Source organism: Megalobrama amblycephala, linkage group LG5, assembly GCF_018812025.1.
Source record: "Megalobrama amblycephala isolate DHTTF-2021 linkage group LG5, ASM1881202v1, whole genome shotgun sequence".
In the NCBI taxonomy this organism is placed as follows: domain Eukaryota; kingdom Metazoa; phylum Chordata; class Actinopteri; order Cypriniformes; family Xenocyprididae; genus Megalobrama; species Megalobrama amblycephala.
The window spans coordinates 9,565,596-9,582,564 of record NC_063048.1 but is presented as its reverse complement, the minus strand read 5'-3'; positions in this window follow the sequence as shown (position 1 = coordinate 9,582,564).

Sequence of the window (16,969 nt, the reverse complement as noted above, 5' to 3'; positions counted from 1 at the left end):
CAGAGGAAAAAAGAATTTTGTTTCTAGCCCATACGGTTCAAAAGTTATTAGCATAAACAGAAGTGCAACTTTGGACAGCTGGTGGCGCTAGAGGGATTGAGTTAGAGACTCCAAATTGGGCTATGGACACAGTTCAGACTGTCCTCTAACTGTGTGCCAAATTTCACAACTTTTTACCATACGGTTCTATGGGCTGCCATAGACTCCAAGAGCGGAAGAATAATAATAATAAGAATATAGCTGCAAGCAGCAATTACGGGGCCAAGCAAAAAAGGCACAGCAAGCCAGCCAAGATGGCTGGGAGCATCAGACCAGCTGCAACAGTAAGCAATTAAAGACCTATTAGGATCATTTTAGGCAAAAGAGCTGAAAAATGATATATACAGTCAATAATAAAGATTTAATGGTTTATCACTTTTGATCAATAGGTGGTGCTGTGACCAAATTAATGTGGTATGGTCAGAGTGAGGTAGCAATGACACTCGCTAAGGATATGACTCCCGTGAAAATAAGTCAACCAGATCAAAAGATATAAACATATGAAAAAAACACTAGGTGGCGCTAGTTTGAAACTTCTCAGGCTCCTTCGGGACTTTGTGATGATGACTCATACCGAGTTTCGTAACAATACGCTAATGTGTTCATAAAATACAGCATTTTTGCACAAAATTCAAAATGGCCGACAACCAAAATGGCTGATATGGGAAAATTGGATATCATTCGACTCGGCATGATGCCCCTAATCTAACAAGACCAAATTTATGATTTTTGGACAAACATATTTGAAGCTATAAGCAAAAATAATGGCTATTTTGGCTTTTTTGAATCTCCAGACCAGTAGGTGGTGTTGCGACGAAACTCAGCATGTAGGCTCTGGTCTTGCTTGGGATGATTTGTACGAAGTTTGGTGTAAATATGATAAATCATTGCAGAGATACAGCCATGAGTCCAAACTGGGTGCTCTGCGTTACATTAATTTGCGTGTTTTTTGAGAATGGTTGAGTTTATCAAAAAGCTTTTGATAACTTTTTGCCAGAATGGTCTGAAGATGATCTGGTTCAATTTTCATGATAATCAGACCAACAGCCTAGGACGAGTTCGAAAAAGTAAGTTTTTCGCAAAATTCAAAATGGCGGACAAACCATAAGTCGAAACCTAGCGTGGTAGGTATCGTTAGACTCAGCAGGGATTCAGGAGTCTAAAGTCATGACTCTTTTGAAAATAAGTTGACCACACCCATATTGATAAGCATTTGAATATTTGATTTTACCACTAGGTGGCGCTGGTGCAAAACTTCTTAGGCTCGTTCAGGGCATCGTGCTGAAGACTCATACCGAGTTTTGTGACGATATGCTAATGCATTCATAAAATACAGCATTTTAGCACAAATTTCAAAATGGCCGACGGCCAAAATGGCTGATATGGTAATAATGGATATCATTCAACTCGGAATGATGCCCTGAATCTGACGTAACCACATTTATGATTTATGGACAAACCATTCAGAAGTTATTAGCATAAATATCTATTTTTTATATCTCTGGACCAGTAGGTGGCACTGTGCCGAAACACTGCATGTTGCCTCAAGTCATGCTTGTGATGACATGTACAAAGATTGGTCAGAATACGATAAATTGTTTTGAAGATATAGCCTTAAGTGTGATTTTGCGAGCTTTCGGTCGAATTCTTTTGTGCCCTATTCGAGAACGGATGGATCAATCAAAAAGCTTTTGATAACTTTTTGCAGTCATGGTCTGAAGATGATCTGGTTCATTTTTTGTGAAAATCGGAGTAATGCCCTAGGAGGAGTTCGAAAAAGTAGGTTTTTCGGAAAAATCAAAATGGCGGGAAAATGTTCATGACGGAAAATGACGTCATATAGTGCAATCGATTCGTCTTGACCCAAGGAATCAGAGGAAAAAAGAATTTTGTTTCTAGCCCATACGGTTCAAAAGTTATTAGCATAAACAGAAGTGCAACTTTGGACAGCTGGTGGCGCTAGAGGGATTGAGTTAGAGACTCCAAATTGGCTATGGACACAGTTCAGACTGTCCTCTAACTGTGTGCCAAATTTCACAACTTTTTACCATACGGTTCTATGGGCTGCCATAGACTCCAAGAGCGGAAGAATAATAATAAGAAGAAAACTAACAATAACAATAGGTGCCTAAGCACCTTCGGTGCTTGGCCCCTAAAAACTAACAATAACAATAGGTGCCTAAGCACCTTCGGTGCTTGGCCCCTAATAATAAGAAAACTAACAATAACAATAGGTGCCTAAGCACCTTCGGTGCTTGGCCCCTAATAATAAGAAAACTAACAATAACAATAGGTGCCTAAGCACCTTCGGTGCTTGGCCCCTAATAATAAGAAAACTAACGGAAACAATAGGTGCCTCCGCACCTTCGGTGCTTGGCCCCTAATAATGTAAAAATATGAAATAAAAGACTTTAAAAGACTGTTGGATGTGATAAAAATATACACGGCATATTCTAATATTTATTGATAAACTTCATTCGAATGCTGTAGGCATCATACACAACACAATAGGCAACATGTTAATAATCACTTCTTAATTCCGCGCTTTTTCTTAATTAAAAATTAATATTATTATAATCTTATCCATTTCTGATAGTTCCAGGTTGCTATGGTAGTGCAGATTGTTTGCACAGGTAACTCGTGGCCATGAGAAATAGATGTCGTTCCCTCACCATATGATCTCGAGACAACATACAAATTATATTTAACTGAAATGCTTGTGGTTAAATATTTCACCCATTTAAAGGATTAGTCGACTTTTAAATAAACTTTTGCTGATAATTTACTCACCCTCATGTCATCCAAGATGTTCATGTATTTCTTTCTTCAGTCAAAAAGAAATTAAGGTTTTGATGAAAACATTCCAGGATTATTCTCCATATAATGGACTTCATTGGGAACCAAACGGTTCAAGGTCCAAATGACAGTTTCAGTGCAGCTTCAAATGGCTTTTAACAAGTGAATAAGGGTCTTATCTAGCGCAATAAGGGTCTTACCTAGAGAAACGATCGGTCATTTAAAAAAATATATAAAAAAGTTTGTTTTATAAGCACAAATGCTCGCCTTGCTTTACCTTTGTAAATGGCGTTTGACTTAGTATTTGCATGTACTTCCACCTATGTCAAGCGTGACCTTTTCAATGTAATTGCGTATTATCTGACATCACGAACGCGTGAAGCATTTGTGCTTATAAAACGTACACTTTTTTATATATTTTTTTAAATGACCGATCGTTTCTCTAGGTAAGACCCTTATTCATTGTCTGGTATCGTTTAAAGCCCTTTGAAGCTGCACTGAAACTGTCATTTAGACCTTCAGCCGTTTGGAGTCCACTGAAGTCCATTATATGGAGAAAAATCCCATGTTTTCATCAAAAAACTTAATTTCTTTTCAACTGAAGAAAGAGAGACATGAACATCTTGGATGACATGGGGGTGAGTAAATTATCAGGAAAAGTTTATTTAAAAGTGGACTAATCCTTTAATATTCCACCAATGATAATATTTTGGTATAGTCTGTTGGTATATATTATGCAAATCTGGCAACCCTTCCTTTACTATGTTTAATTATTGTGTAGAGGATCAGGAAGTTTCAGCAAAGGATAAAATGATTTCTAGCCCTTGCATTAGTTTTACTACTAGATATATTTATGGAGATAAGATATAAAAACCACCCTGTACAGCTATGATCAGCTGTTCGGCTGAGATTTTGATGTTTTGTTACGAAAAGACCACAGCTGATCGGTTGGTCAGAACTTGCTGAACTAGAGAGCAGATTGAATCACAACCCTAATATGCGGCTTCTCTCACTGCCACCTCCATGTTGCAGAGTCTGTCACGTTGAACCATACTCAGACCACCTCTGGTCTGGGTAAGGTTCGCTTTTGAGTCTGAGATCACTTGGTTTGTTCACATATACACACTGAACCACTCCGAGAGTTTTTGGAGGACTCAAACAAATGTTACTACCCATGTACAAAATTAACTGATGAAAGACAATGGAATTCCAAAGCTGCCATAGTAATACTGCACTGCCACTCCCTCCCTCACACAAAATTATTTATTATCTGTTACCCCATACAAGTAAGTATTGTACTAGTGCAAAACATTGATTGACATCTTGCTAAATATATATTTCTCTCTGAGTTACAGGTCAAAATTTAAAAAATAAAGGCAGCAAACAAGCTATTGCCTATAAAAAATAAAAGTAGAAGTTAATTTTTTAAATACTTAAATTGATGTTCTTTTGTTGAATTGATCATTATTTATTGAATTGTTCATTACTTTTTACAGTTTCTTGTTTTTTTTAAAAATTGTTAGTATGTTATAGTTCTGTTAAAGATTTCTTTTTAAATAAACTTGGATTATTGGGTTCAATTAAAGTCTTTTTAATGTGCTTTTACAATTTGTAATTCAGTTCATTCTTTAACTTTTGCTGAAGTTGAGTTTATCTGTTCCAACATAATTTAAATTGTTTAATGATGTACTTACCCTGTAACTACGGGAACAAGAAGGTAAGAAGCACCACTTTAATTTACGGCCCGCAGATGATGTAGTTACCCTGTAACTACGCGGAACAAGGGGGTAAGAAGCACCACTTTAATTTACGGCCCGCAGGTGATGTAGTTACCCTGTAACTACGCGGAGCAAGGGGATAAGAAGCACCACTTTAATTTACGGCCCGCAGGTGATGTAGTTACCCTGTAACTACGCGGAACAAGGGATAAGAAGCACCACTTTAATTTACGGCCCGCAGGTGATGTAGTTACCCTGTAACTAGGCGGAACAAGAGAGTAACAAGCACCACTTTAATTTACGGCCCGCAGGTGATGTAGTTACCCTGTAACTACGCGGAACAAGAGGGTAACAAGCACCACTTTAATTTACGGCCCGCAGGTGATGTAGTTACCCTGTAACTACGTAGAACAAGAGGGTAACAAGCACCACTTTAATTTACGGCCCGCAGATGATGTAGTTACCCTGTAACTACGTGGAACAAGAAGGTGGAACAAGATGACAAAACTGAGTCAGGAGCCCTTTTCTAGCGAAATATATAAATTATAGGGTACTGTATGTAGTAAAATGCAGGTGTTGTATTATGTTATATTTTATTTTCGGGGAATAGCTGGAAAGAGGAAAGCTTATGTTCCACTGCACTGCACCTCGATGGACTACAATGCCATTTAAACAACAATTATCTGTAACACTTTTATCAGGTAATAAGCCTTCATTTAAATTTCTAAAAATCATCACTAAAACCCACATGTATTCTTTAGTGATATGTACCACATAGTCTAAAGAAGTCAAATCACATTTATAGCGCTTTATATAGGCTACAAATTGTTTCAAATCAGCTTCACAACAGAAAAAAAAAAAAAAAAAATGTTTCAAGAAGAATAAATTGTTAAAAAAGCTTATTAGCTATAAAGCAACTCAAGAGGGTAATTATTCAGCTCAATTTTCATCAGATCAATACTTCGATAATATTCTGTGAATATTAGTCATAGCCCCAAGGTCATACATAACACGTAATATTAGAATAGCCTTTAGTAGAATAGTTACAGTAAAATTATTTGTGATTTGTCCATGTTGTTTAGCATATTAGGTAATAATATTAGAATAGCTAGCCGTTAGTTGAAATTGTTACTGTATAATTATTTGTAATTTTTCATGTTGTTAGCATATTAGGTCACATACCACGTTATATTACAATATGTAGCCCTTAGTTATAAAATACATACAGTATAACTATTTGTAATTTCCAATGTTGTTTAGCATATACCACATAACATTAAAATAGTTAACCCTTATTTAAAAAATAATTACAGTATAATTATTTTTAATTTTATTGGTTGTTACCTTTTTATTAACCAAAATTTACATATTGTTACCCTATATCTACATATAGGTTCTTTATAGGTACAAAATAATTACAGATAGTTACGCTGTAAATTCGTTGTAATTACGCAGTACTTTCCGGGCTGTAATCTAAAGCGTTACCAAATTTTATGTTAAATTCACTAAATATGAAAACAGTGACACATCTTGAGGGCAATAAACACAATCAGTCTGAGACCATCAGTTACAATTATGCTGGCAAATTAACTATTAATGAATAATGAAGTCCATTGCACACAAGATGTGGTTTGTCTTTAATGGGGTTTTGGAATCATTCTGTGTTTTAATGTTTACTCCCTTTCTCTCTCACTCCTTTTCCTCGCTCTCCAATTACAGCTGCAGCTTCGCCATTCAAAATCTTAATCAGAGGGCAGCCTATTCATTTATATTCGGGCATCCATGCATATTACCAATACAAACACATGCACACACAAATATTCACATGTCTTTGGCTCTGCTGAGTGCATTTGTTTATTGCCACTGGAAAACAAACACCATCTGTTAATGAACAAACACTCTGACCCACTTAGTTTCATTCACTTTCTTTTAGTCTTACACATGCTCCAGACAGCAGCAGTCCATAAGTGTCATTTGGTTCAGAAACGAATACTCTTCTTCAGATACATAGAATAAAGTGAATCAGTTTGTGCCATCTAATGTTTTTCCAAGGCACAGCATGAATCAATACTATCAGATTGAGTTTGGCTCTTTGGGGAAACAAATCAATAAATAAGTTGTTTTCTATATGAGTCCCTTAATAGACATAAATCAAAAGAAGAATCTATGAGATGTGCAATGGATTAAAAAATAGAGCGAGAGGGAGAAATAGAGAGTGATATCTCCCTCTGTTACTGAAAGACTAGAACAATATTTGTAAGAACCATAATTCTACCATAAAAGACTCAGAGGGCAGGTAAACGTTTATATGTTAATTTATTCTGTAAAGTATAAACAGATGGTAGTGATGGACAGTACAACTAAACATGGTATAACGTTTCATGCCTAGTTGTACTGAAGTTCTTTGCCGTAGGCCCCATCCTTCGTCCGAATCCTGGGGATGCAGATTTCGGCTGATCCTGCCTGAAGATGAAGGCAGGGGCGGAGCCTACCCCCAAAGAGAAATTGATACCCAACAGTTGAGGTTTTCGTAATTGTATTGCCTGGAATGGAATGACCAAAAGGTTAGTATTAAATTATGACAAATATAGGCATACATAAATATTAATAAGCATTGACTGAAAGAGATGGTGTGAGAGGCCGCATTAAAGGTGGTAAAGAGGATGTTTTAGTCGACTGAGTTTTTGAAATGAGCGTATGCGGAAGAACAACCCCCCTCCTTCACAGCTCATTTTAAGTGAACGCCTCCCAAAACAAGTGCACGAGTGTTTGTTTACCACAGGCATTCGCTGTGTTATTAAGCCGGGCACACATTTAACGACTAGCTAAAACATTCTGACTGTGCTGAACATACATCGATTGTTTCCTGCTCCTGAAGCAGATTTATATACTTTCACATGGAATTTGAACACCTGACTGTAATCGCAGACTGAACGCAACTGGCTCTGACTGGACGCGTTTGAGCGTGATCAGTCATAAGTATCAATTTACATTCATAATCGGCCTTACAATCGTTAAGCCGCGCACACACTTAGTGGATTCATTATGTCGGACTCACCACAGGTAACTCATAATCTGCAGTTGTTACTCCTGTCTCCTGACAAAAACATTGCATGCGGAGCATGGAAAGTTACTAGAGCGCGCAACCGCGCGTCTCTCACAAGGAACGTCATGGCAGTGATTGACAAGCCAGAGGGCCAATCCGCGCACGCCTCTCACAATGGCAGTGACTGACAAGCCAGAGGGCCAATTCGTTTACGCGATGATCGCGTAAACGATTGGCTGATGTTTTTAAGGCCCTACCTCGTGCACAGATGATGTATATTAATAATATTACTTTCAGTGCACCTAATAAATAGTCTTTTATCAATTAGTAAAGACAGTTTCAAGTAATATTGCAAAAATTTATAAAACAAAACATCCTCTGTAACACCTTTAAGCTGATTAACATGGAAAGAGCACAAAGGTCTTGTACCTTAAAGTCTATATATTCCAATTTGTGAAGACCCACGGTAGGCAGAGTTACATAAAACAGACTTACTTGGTGGCCATGACAGGCTTAGTTATATGAAGAACCGTGATATGCCATTTAATGCAAAAAAGTGATGAAAGCCATTTAATTGTGAAGGTAATAAGCCATTTGATGTGATGACAACGGTATGCCCAATGACTACGATCTGCCTGATGGCAACGATATGCCATGTAATGCTAAAGTCATGATAGACCATTTAATGTGATGGCAACTAAAGACCGTTTAATGTGATGCAACTATAGACTATTAATGTTATGGCAACGATATGCCATGTAATGCTAAGACTCATGATAGGCCTTTTATGTAATGGCAACTATATACCATTAATGTTATGGCAACTATATGCTCAATTGCAACTATGTGCTTGATTGCAACTATATGCCCGATGGAAACGATATGCCATGTAATGCTAAGAGTCATGATAGGCCTTTTATGTGATGGCAACTATAGACCATTAATGTTATGGTGACTATATGCCCGATGGCAACGATATGCCATGTAATGCTAAGAGTCAGGAAAGGCCTTTTATGTGATAGCAACTATATACCATTAATGTTATGGCAACAATATGCCCGATGGCAATGATATGCCATGTAAGGCTAAAAGTTATGATAGGCCATTTAATGTGATTGCAAGGAGAGGCCATTTAATGCAAAGCAGTGAAAGGCAATTGATAAGATGTCAACGGTCTGCCCGATAGCAACGATATGCCAAGTAATGCTAAGAGTCATGATAGACTATTTAATGTGATGGCAACTAAGACCATTGTAGGACTTTGCCTATTTATTAGCTCAATTAATTATAAAGAGGGGTAATTAAGTTACAGGGAATAAGAATCGAATCAACTGTAATCGAATTCACAGTAAATGATTCAGAATTAATATTTAACACTTCATCAATTATTGGTCCAGCAAAAAATTGAGGTGAAAGTATTTTACCAATTCTGGATAAAATATCTTCCTGTGGCCAACAGTAACAATATTTTATTATGATTATTATAAGCGAAAGGTAACTGATCTTTGAGTTTAAGACAGTAATTTGATACACAGCACAAGAAACTCGTATATGTGAAAATCAAAACAAGCTTTATTGACTACTTCTAATGATTACAAGAAACTAAGTCTAAACACGCACACACACACACATACATACATGCACACACATTCGCGGAGTTGATATGAGCTATGAAAAGTCCCAAGTTCAGTGCTAACTTAACTTGTAACCTGAGGAAAATCACAAAAGCAGAGCTTTGGCTTGATTCTTTCGGTTTAAAGGAGTTTCACCAGTTTCCAGCAAGAGAGAGAAGTTTTGCTTGTACCTGCGTTCACTCTGACAGCTGAGGTAGGTGGGTGTTTCGTGGCTCTTGTCGAGCGGAATCCCAACTCGGATTGGCTGTTTTGCGGTGATGTCTTCTCAGGGAAGCCCTCTGTTGGGTAGCGCGGAAGCTTTGAAAGGAAGTTGCCGGCTGGTGAAACGCGCTGTTCTGAGCGTCTGGCTTGAGCGGTCTCTCTTCTTGGGAGACTTTGGTCAGATAGTTCAGATAGTGTTTCGGAGTTCTGGATTTCGACGGCTGTTGGGTGAGAAGTATCAGCTGCGCGGCTCGTGGATGAAGATAGTCAGCGACTGTTAGATGGAAAGTCAACCATGGGACAAAGCAGCTGTGGCGCTTTAGATGTAAAGTTCAGCCATGGTCAAAGTATCGGTGCTTCAACTTCTTCTTTTCAGCATAACCCAAACAACTTTTGTTGGTCAAAGTAGTGGTGCTTCAACGACTAGCTTGTTTGGGACAGCATAAGAGGAGCAAGTTGGCGCCATCCTTCAGATGCGATCCTCCAATGAGACGTTGTTACGGAGATTAGACACGCCCTGTCTATTGTCTATTGATTTATTACATTGCGTGATATCCGCGGAACATTTTCCTGTTTTATTAACAACTATATAACGTTTCCTAATATTTTCCTGATACTGAATTTCAATGTTTCATTCACACAGAATTATAGAGAATTATAAATCCTGTATTTAGAACTCAAACATGACACATTTCTTACACACATATTACTAGACTGACCTAATTAAAACAATGATTACAAGAAAGAAAATGCATACGGGAATACAAACATATAATGCATTGACTCCAACATGTTAGTAATCACATCATAGCATGTGTTATTCTGGATATAGTTAATATTTTAAATGATCGACAATTGTCCTTTTGAGATTCAAGATTGAGTCCTTAAGCAGAGTTTAAACTAGTGTTGTCAAAAGTACCGGTACTTCGGTACCAAGTCGGTACTGAAATTTTGAAAATGTGACGATACCAGCATTTCTGTAGTACCTGGTAGTACCGAGAATCCGGGTATATTCGGTACCCACTGATAGGGCTGTGCCAGTATTTACTTGAATATGACATGAGTGGAGCACAAAGCTTTGTTTACAGAAGAAATAATAGCTTAGCAATTAAATGTGACATCGCAGCCATGGAAACATTTTGGTTAATGCCGAATAAGAGAGGTGCGTGAGTCCATACATTTAAGCTTCGTATTCTGTTTTCCGAATCGCGATCTGGTCACTTGATTAGCAGAGAATTTAACAATATTCCATTAGTTATTCCACTGAACATGGAATCTGTTTCTTTTCCCAAATCTTCACTCACAGGGATTATAACATTTCTTTCGTTCGCATTCGGCTATTCGCATTATTTACTGTGGTAAAGTAGAAAAAACACCGTAGGACACACACCAGTGATTTTTACTTTCGTTTTCTCTGGCAGCGCTAAATCAAACATAGCCTGAATGTCTTGCCCCTGCGGAGGATAAAACACGCTCTTCAGACGTTTTACAAACAAGTGTCAGTTGTTTGTAACAAGATATTTGATAATCTTTGTTTGATAACGAAGATATTATTAAAGAGAAATGGTCTCTTTCCTGCTCGTGTCCCACATCCCTCTCAAAGCGCAAAGCGGCTATATCAAAGTAATAATGGGACTTTGGCTATATGACGCGTCTTTGTGTGGAAATAAAAAACGAATGCTTTTTGAAATAATATTTAACTTTCTCATTATTTAGGTTACAATTATTTACCGATATTTATTTCATAGTTTTACAGGCTGTAGTGTGTTGTTTCTCTGACGGAATAGCTAAAATAAACACGCACGTCTGTTACCCCTGTTGAAAAAACGAGCATATGCTGGTAAAGTAGGTTTTGAAGCTGGTATGCTGGTTTGAGCTGGTTTATGCTGGTCCAGGACCAGCTTAGGACTAGTATGGACCAGCAGGACCAGTTTAGGACCAGCATTTGACCAGCATACAGCTTCAAAACCTACCTTACCAGCATATGCTGTTTTTTCAACAGTACACAATGGATGTTTGAGCATTTAATTTTTTTTTTTTTTTTTATATATTTCAAAATTTATTTAATTGAGGTAGCCTATATATACACACACAAACACACACACTCCAAATCATATTTAATGTTTTTAAAATAGGCTATATAAAATAGTAAAATAGTTCCAATAGATTTGACTGTGGTACCGAAATTGGTACCAAGAACCGTAAAATTTTCATGGTATCGGTACCGACTACTGGAATTTTGGTACCGTGATAACACTAGTTTAAACCGTGACCGGAGTCACAAGTGGCCGGGGCAAAAGGGATTCCTAATCAGGGTATGTCTGTGAGGATCCGTTGTGCTTTTAGGTCCATTAATTAATGTTTCCTGTTCCATCCGATAATACAAGAGGGTTTTGTGAGAGAATCAATAGATTTAACATGATCAGACCCCACGTGATTAGTTTTGATTAGTTTACTTCTGATGAACTCAAGACAGGCTTCTTTGTTAAAAGAAGTCACGTCATCATTCCTGTTAATGCTGGGGGTCAGGAAATGGACCTGTTGGTCAAAATGAAGCTTTGTTTGGTCAGTTCCTAGTTGATGGAGTCATAGGGCAAGTCCTGTTGATCGATGCCCTACAGTCCCCTTTTGCTTGGCTGGGTTCCTGGTGCGAACGTCGGCAGGCACTGGAACAAGAGGCAGAGAGAGAACAGACAAACACAAGACACAAACAATGCTTCCCTCACGTGACTGAATCCTGGTGAAGGACTTGGGTAACTTGGAATAAACGGGTTAGGAACACTTCAACTAACATAGGGGTGTACTGTTTAAGACCAGTTGTAATTGGGTGGTTTCGACTAATCTAATTGTCAGTGGTTTGATGAGGAGGTAGAGGCGTAATTTCAATCAGGTTGGTTGAGTTCTTGAGTTCAGGTTCTTGGTAACTTCTATCACGTCAGAAAATGTGCGGGACGCCCGACGTGCATCTATCAAAAGACTCTTGCACGGCGTTCACTTGCTTGTGCAGGAGGAAGGCCAGTGTCAAGGTCACAATATATCCTACAATAGTAGAGATGCAAAGCGTTGTGTCAGCAGCAGACCAAGACCGAATGAATGGCACGCCAGCGGGCGGAAGGCGAGCTATAGCTTCTAAGGCTGTATCAACAGGAGTCAGATCAATAAGTTGCGTTTCTTCCTCCCTGATCCTTTCTTCCAATTCCGGATCGAGGACGAAGGAATGCTGTTTGAAGAACGGCGAGATTTCAAGTGCAGCCTGGTACTCGTCGTCGCCAAGGTGATGCAATGCAAGATCGTCGACGTGGAGGATCGAGCCCTTAGGGACACTGATCCAGAGAGTTTGGTTAGGCAGAATGATGCACGTGGCATTATCGTGTTGATCATAGGTAAGGGTAGCGGTACGTGCAGGGGTGTTGACTAACCATTGGTTTCCTATGATTTCGGCTTGCGTTGCATCGACTTGAGACCCTGGTGTAGCTTCAGTGGGGCAGCTAGTGTCGGGTCTAATTGAGCCGGTAAATATTGTTTGAATCGATAATGGGCAAACTTAGGAGGAAGGCTAAGTCGCCTGTTTCTGGGCTTACGTATTCACGAGTTCACATATCCATATAATTAAATGGAGTAAAGTTTTGCGTATTTGGCGTGCTGTCCGGGGAGAGGGCTCCGAGCTCGGAATTTTGGCCCGAACCCAGAGTACTCCCCCCGGTGTGGTAGAAGTAGATAGAACTATAAGTGAGGAGATGGGGTGGAGGAGGGATGCTGATAAACTCTCAGATGAACAGAAGTCAGTCTGCTGAATTTATACCTTTTGACATTGGTTGAGTTGATTAACTGAATGCTCTCCACCTGTGCTAATTAGGTTAATTATCTGAACTTGCTCCTCCCGAATTTTGTTAATAAAACATCATTTCACGAGTTCACATATCCATATAATTAAATGGAGTAAAGTTTTGCGTATTTGGCGTGCTGTCCGGGGAGAGGGCTCCGAGCTCGGAATTTTGGCCCGAACCCAGAGTCTTCCCCCCAAAAAGCAAAAGAGCAAAAAGGACAGCCGCCAGACTAAAAACCCCCAAAAGACGCCGAGAATTGGCGGACTGGCATTTCAAGAAGCCTGGTCGCTTGACCAGGAGAGCCCATGTTGCCACTGACAGGAGTGCATCACTGTACCAGGCGGATGGGCCCTACTAGCCGACAAACGATGGGTAGCTGAAGTTTGGAACGACCGATCGGGAGGGCTCGTGAGGGCTCCAGGAGACCAATGCTCGTTGTATCAGATGCGTAAAGCCCTACCGGCCGATAAATGAGGAGCAGTATGAGTTAAACCGTCTGAGCGGGGGGGGGGGTGTCCGTGCTGCCTCTGACGGGATCGTGCATCGCCAGGTAGACGGGCCCTACCGACCAATTGACGGGGAGCGCGTGATTTGGAGCGGCCGGTCGGGAGGGCTCTGGTTACGTCTGACAGGAGACCAATGCTCAGTGTCAAACGGGTGAGCCCTACCAACCGAAAGACGAGGGGCGACATGGTTTAAGAATGACCAGCCAACAGGGGCCCACTCAGCCTCAGCCGGGAGCAGCCCCCGGCAACAGGTGAGTGGGTTCCATTTGCTGATGGCGGGATGAAAGAAATTGGAATGCCTGGCCAGGAGAGCTCTCGCAGCATCCGATGGGAGACCAAGGCTCATGGCATCGGATGGGTAAACCTCGCTAGCACACAGGCAGAAAGTAAAGAGCAGAGGCTCGACCGGGAGGCTCTCGCGGCGCACTACGGGAGACCAAGGCTCCAGGAGACCAATGCTCAAGGCCTCGGACGGGTAAGCCTCGCCGGACAAGAAAGCAGCACGGACCAGGAGGCTCTCGCGGCATCAGATGGGAGACCAAGGCTCATGACATCAGACGGGTAAGCCTCGCTGGTAGACGGGCAGAAAGTAAAGCACAGAAGAACGACCGGGAGGCTCTCGCGGCATCCGACGGGAGACCAAGGCTCCAGGAGACCAATGCTCAAGGCCTCGGACGGGTAAGCCTCACCGGACGAGGAAGGAAGCACTGACCGGGAGGCTCTCGCGGCATCAGATGGGAGACGATGGCTCCAGAAAAGCAATGCTTGAAGCATCCGACGGGTAAGCCTCGCCGGACAAAGAAGGAGAAAAGATGGAAACTGACCAGGAGGGCTCTCGCTGCATCCAACAGGAGATCAATACTCGTGGCATCGGATGGGTAAGCCTCGCCGGACAAAGAAGGAGAAAAGATGGAAACTGACCAGGAGGGCTCTCGCTGCATCCGACGGGAGATCAAGACTCACTGTGTCAGATGGGTAAGCCTCACTGGATGGAAAAAATTAAAAAGATGATTGGAAGGGCTCTCGCTGCATCTGACGGGAGATCAATACTCATGGCATAGGACAGGTAAGGCTCGTCGGACAAAGGAGAAAAGATGGAAAATGACCGGGAGGGCTCTCGCAGCATCCGATGGGAAATCCAGACTCGCAGCATCGGATGGGTAAGCCTCACTGGACGGAAAAAGTTAAAAAGATGGAAACTGACCGGGAGGGCTCTCGTTGCATCCGATGGGAGATCAAGACTCACTGTGTTGGATGGGTAAGCCTCGTCAGCGGTGGAGAGAATTTTTTTTTTTTTTTTTTTTTTTTTTGCTATAGAATTGGGCTCCTATGGGAGTGGAGGGGACATCGTTGCAGCTGCAGTGGAAAGATCAGCCAGACAAACTGAGCTCCTGCGAGAGCATGGAGATAACGTTGCTGCACCGTGAAGGCAAGGTTTGCCAGGGAAGGAGCTCCTGCGGGAGCGGCAATGTAAGAACAGAGTGGGCTCCTGCGGAATCAGGTGAGAAGACGCTGCTGCACCGAGACAATTTTAGTGGATTGATGGTGTTAATTGAGGTGGATATGGTGAGCTTGTAGGATTTAGCGAGAGAACAAGCTGAAGCTGAAGAATTTGGCTGGTAAGGGTTTGCGGAGCTTCTTTAACATGGAAGCGATTGGATTAGATAGGATATAGATCTTTAAAACCTCTGATGGCCAGCGACTAGAGTTTTTGACTCTAAAGCTCAGAGAGGCCTTTTGGGGCAGCTGTGGTTCCTTGCCGCTGTTGATTCTGGTTTGCTTAGTTGTGGACACTTGATATTCAACAATGTTTTGATCTGCCTTCATTGTCTTCACTGCACACCATTGTATGCAAACTGAACTGTCCTGGATGATGACATCACTTTTCATCCAGAGCTGTTGTATAGATAAATTAAGTAGTTTTATGATGGAATGAATCAATACTGGACTTAAGCTGCACAATGGCACCATTTTCTTCTAGAGCTGCTGTGCAGCCAAAATTATATTGCTTTCACTGTAAAGCTGCCCCGACACAGCCTGCATGTAAAAAGCTCTACAAAATTGACTTGATTTGGTTGCTGTCCTGTGCGTAACAAATATTTGGAAAAGTGAATAGGTTGGGTCAGGGTCCACCTTTGGAGCCAGCAGCCTGAATTTCAGATCAAATCTGTGCTCTGATCTTGCTGGCGACCTTCATAAAGCAAACAAAACAAGATGACTGTAACAACAATTTAATAAAATCACACATAATACCGACATTTCATATTAGGGTTGCAGAGTGTATCGGTACTACAGTAGTATTGCGATACTAAAGCTTCAAAATACTGGCAATGCCATTGTATTGGTAGTAAGTCGGTACGGTAATACCATAAGGAATGTAGTATGAGTGGCAGGTACACTTCGTTTGAACGCGCATGCCTGCAAAATCTTTAAATTGAGACTGCCATTGCTTGTCTACTGTGCCCAGTGTGGTAAATGTTGTGTAGCGCCTTATTGTTCCCCAATCTTGCAATAAGATAAAGTTGCACCTTTTTAAGATAAAGTTTCACTACTGGAACAGGTGTAATTATTTATAAAAACATCTTTGCTAAGACGATTCAGACAAATGCAATTCCATTCATCAATATAGCAGCTTTGCACTCGTTATTTTTATTTATTTACTTTTTATTATATATATATATATATATATATATATATATATATATATATACATTGTATTAAGTTTTAGTACTGCTCTCCAGTCCAGGTTGGAAATTTCATGCCAGAAAAAATGCTGCTGATAGTTCGTGACGCGAGCAAGAGCGTTGTTTTTGTTTAGTTTCTAAATGAATCTGTTTTGAACGAGTCAGACGAGTAGCTGACTCACTAAGCGATTCATTATTATTATTATTATTTTTATTTATTTAGTTATTATTATTATTTTATTATAATTGAAGTGCAAATGTATAAATTCCATGTAACTTGAGGCAGCTTCTGCTGAATGTACACTGCTGAATGCGTTTACAATGATTCATTGATTGGTAACAAAGCCTGTTCTCATTATTACTGAAGCATTAAGAGAAAAATCTGGTCTGTTTAAACATTTATGAAAATTCGGTCCATTTTGTATACTGCATTACCGCGATACATCAGCTATAGTATTATCTAATGGTGTAGATAATTGTTTATAGCATTAAACACTTAAAACAGTTGCAGCTGATTG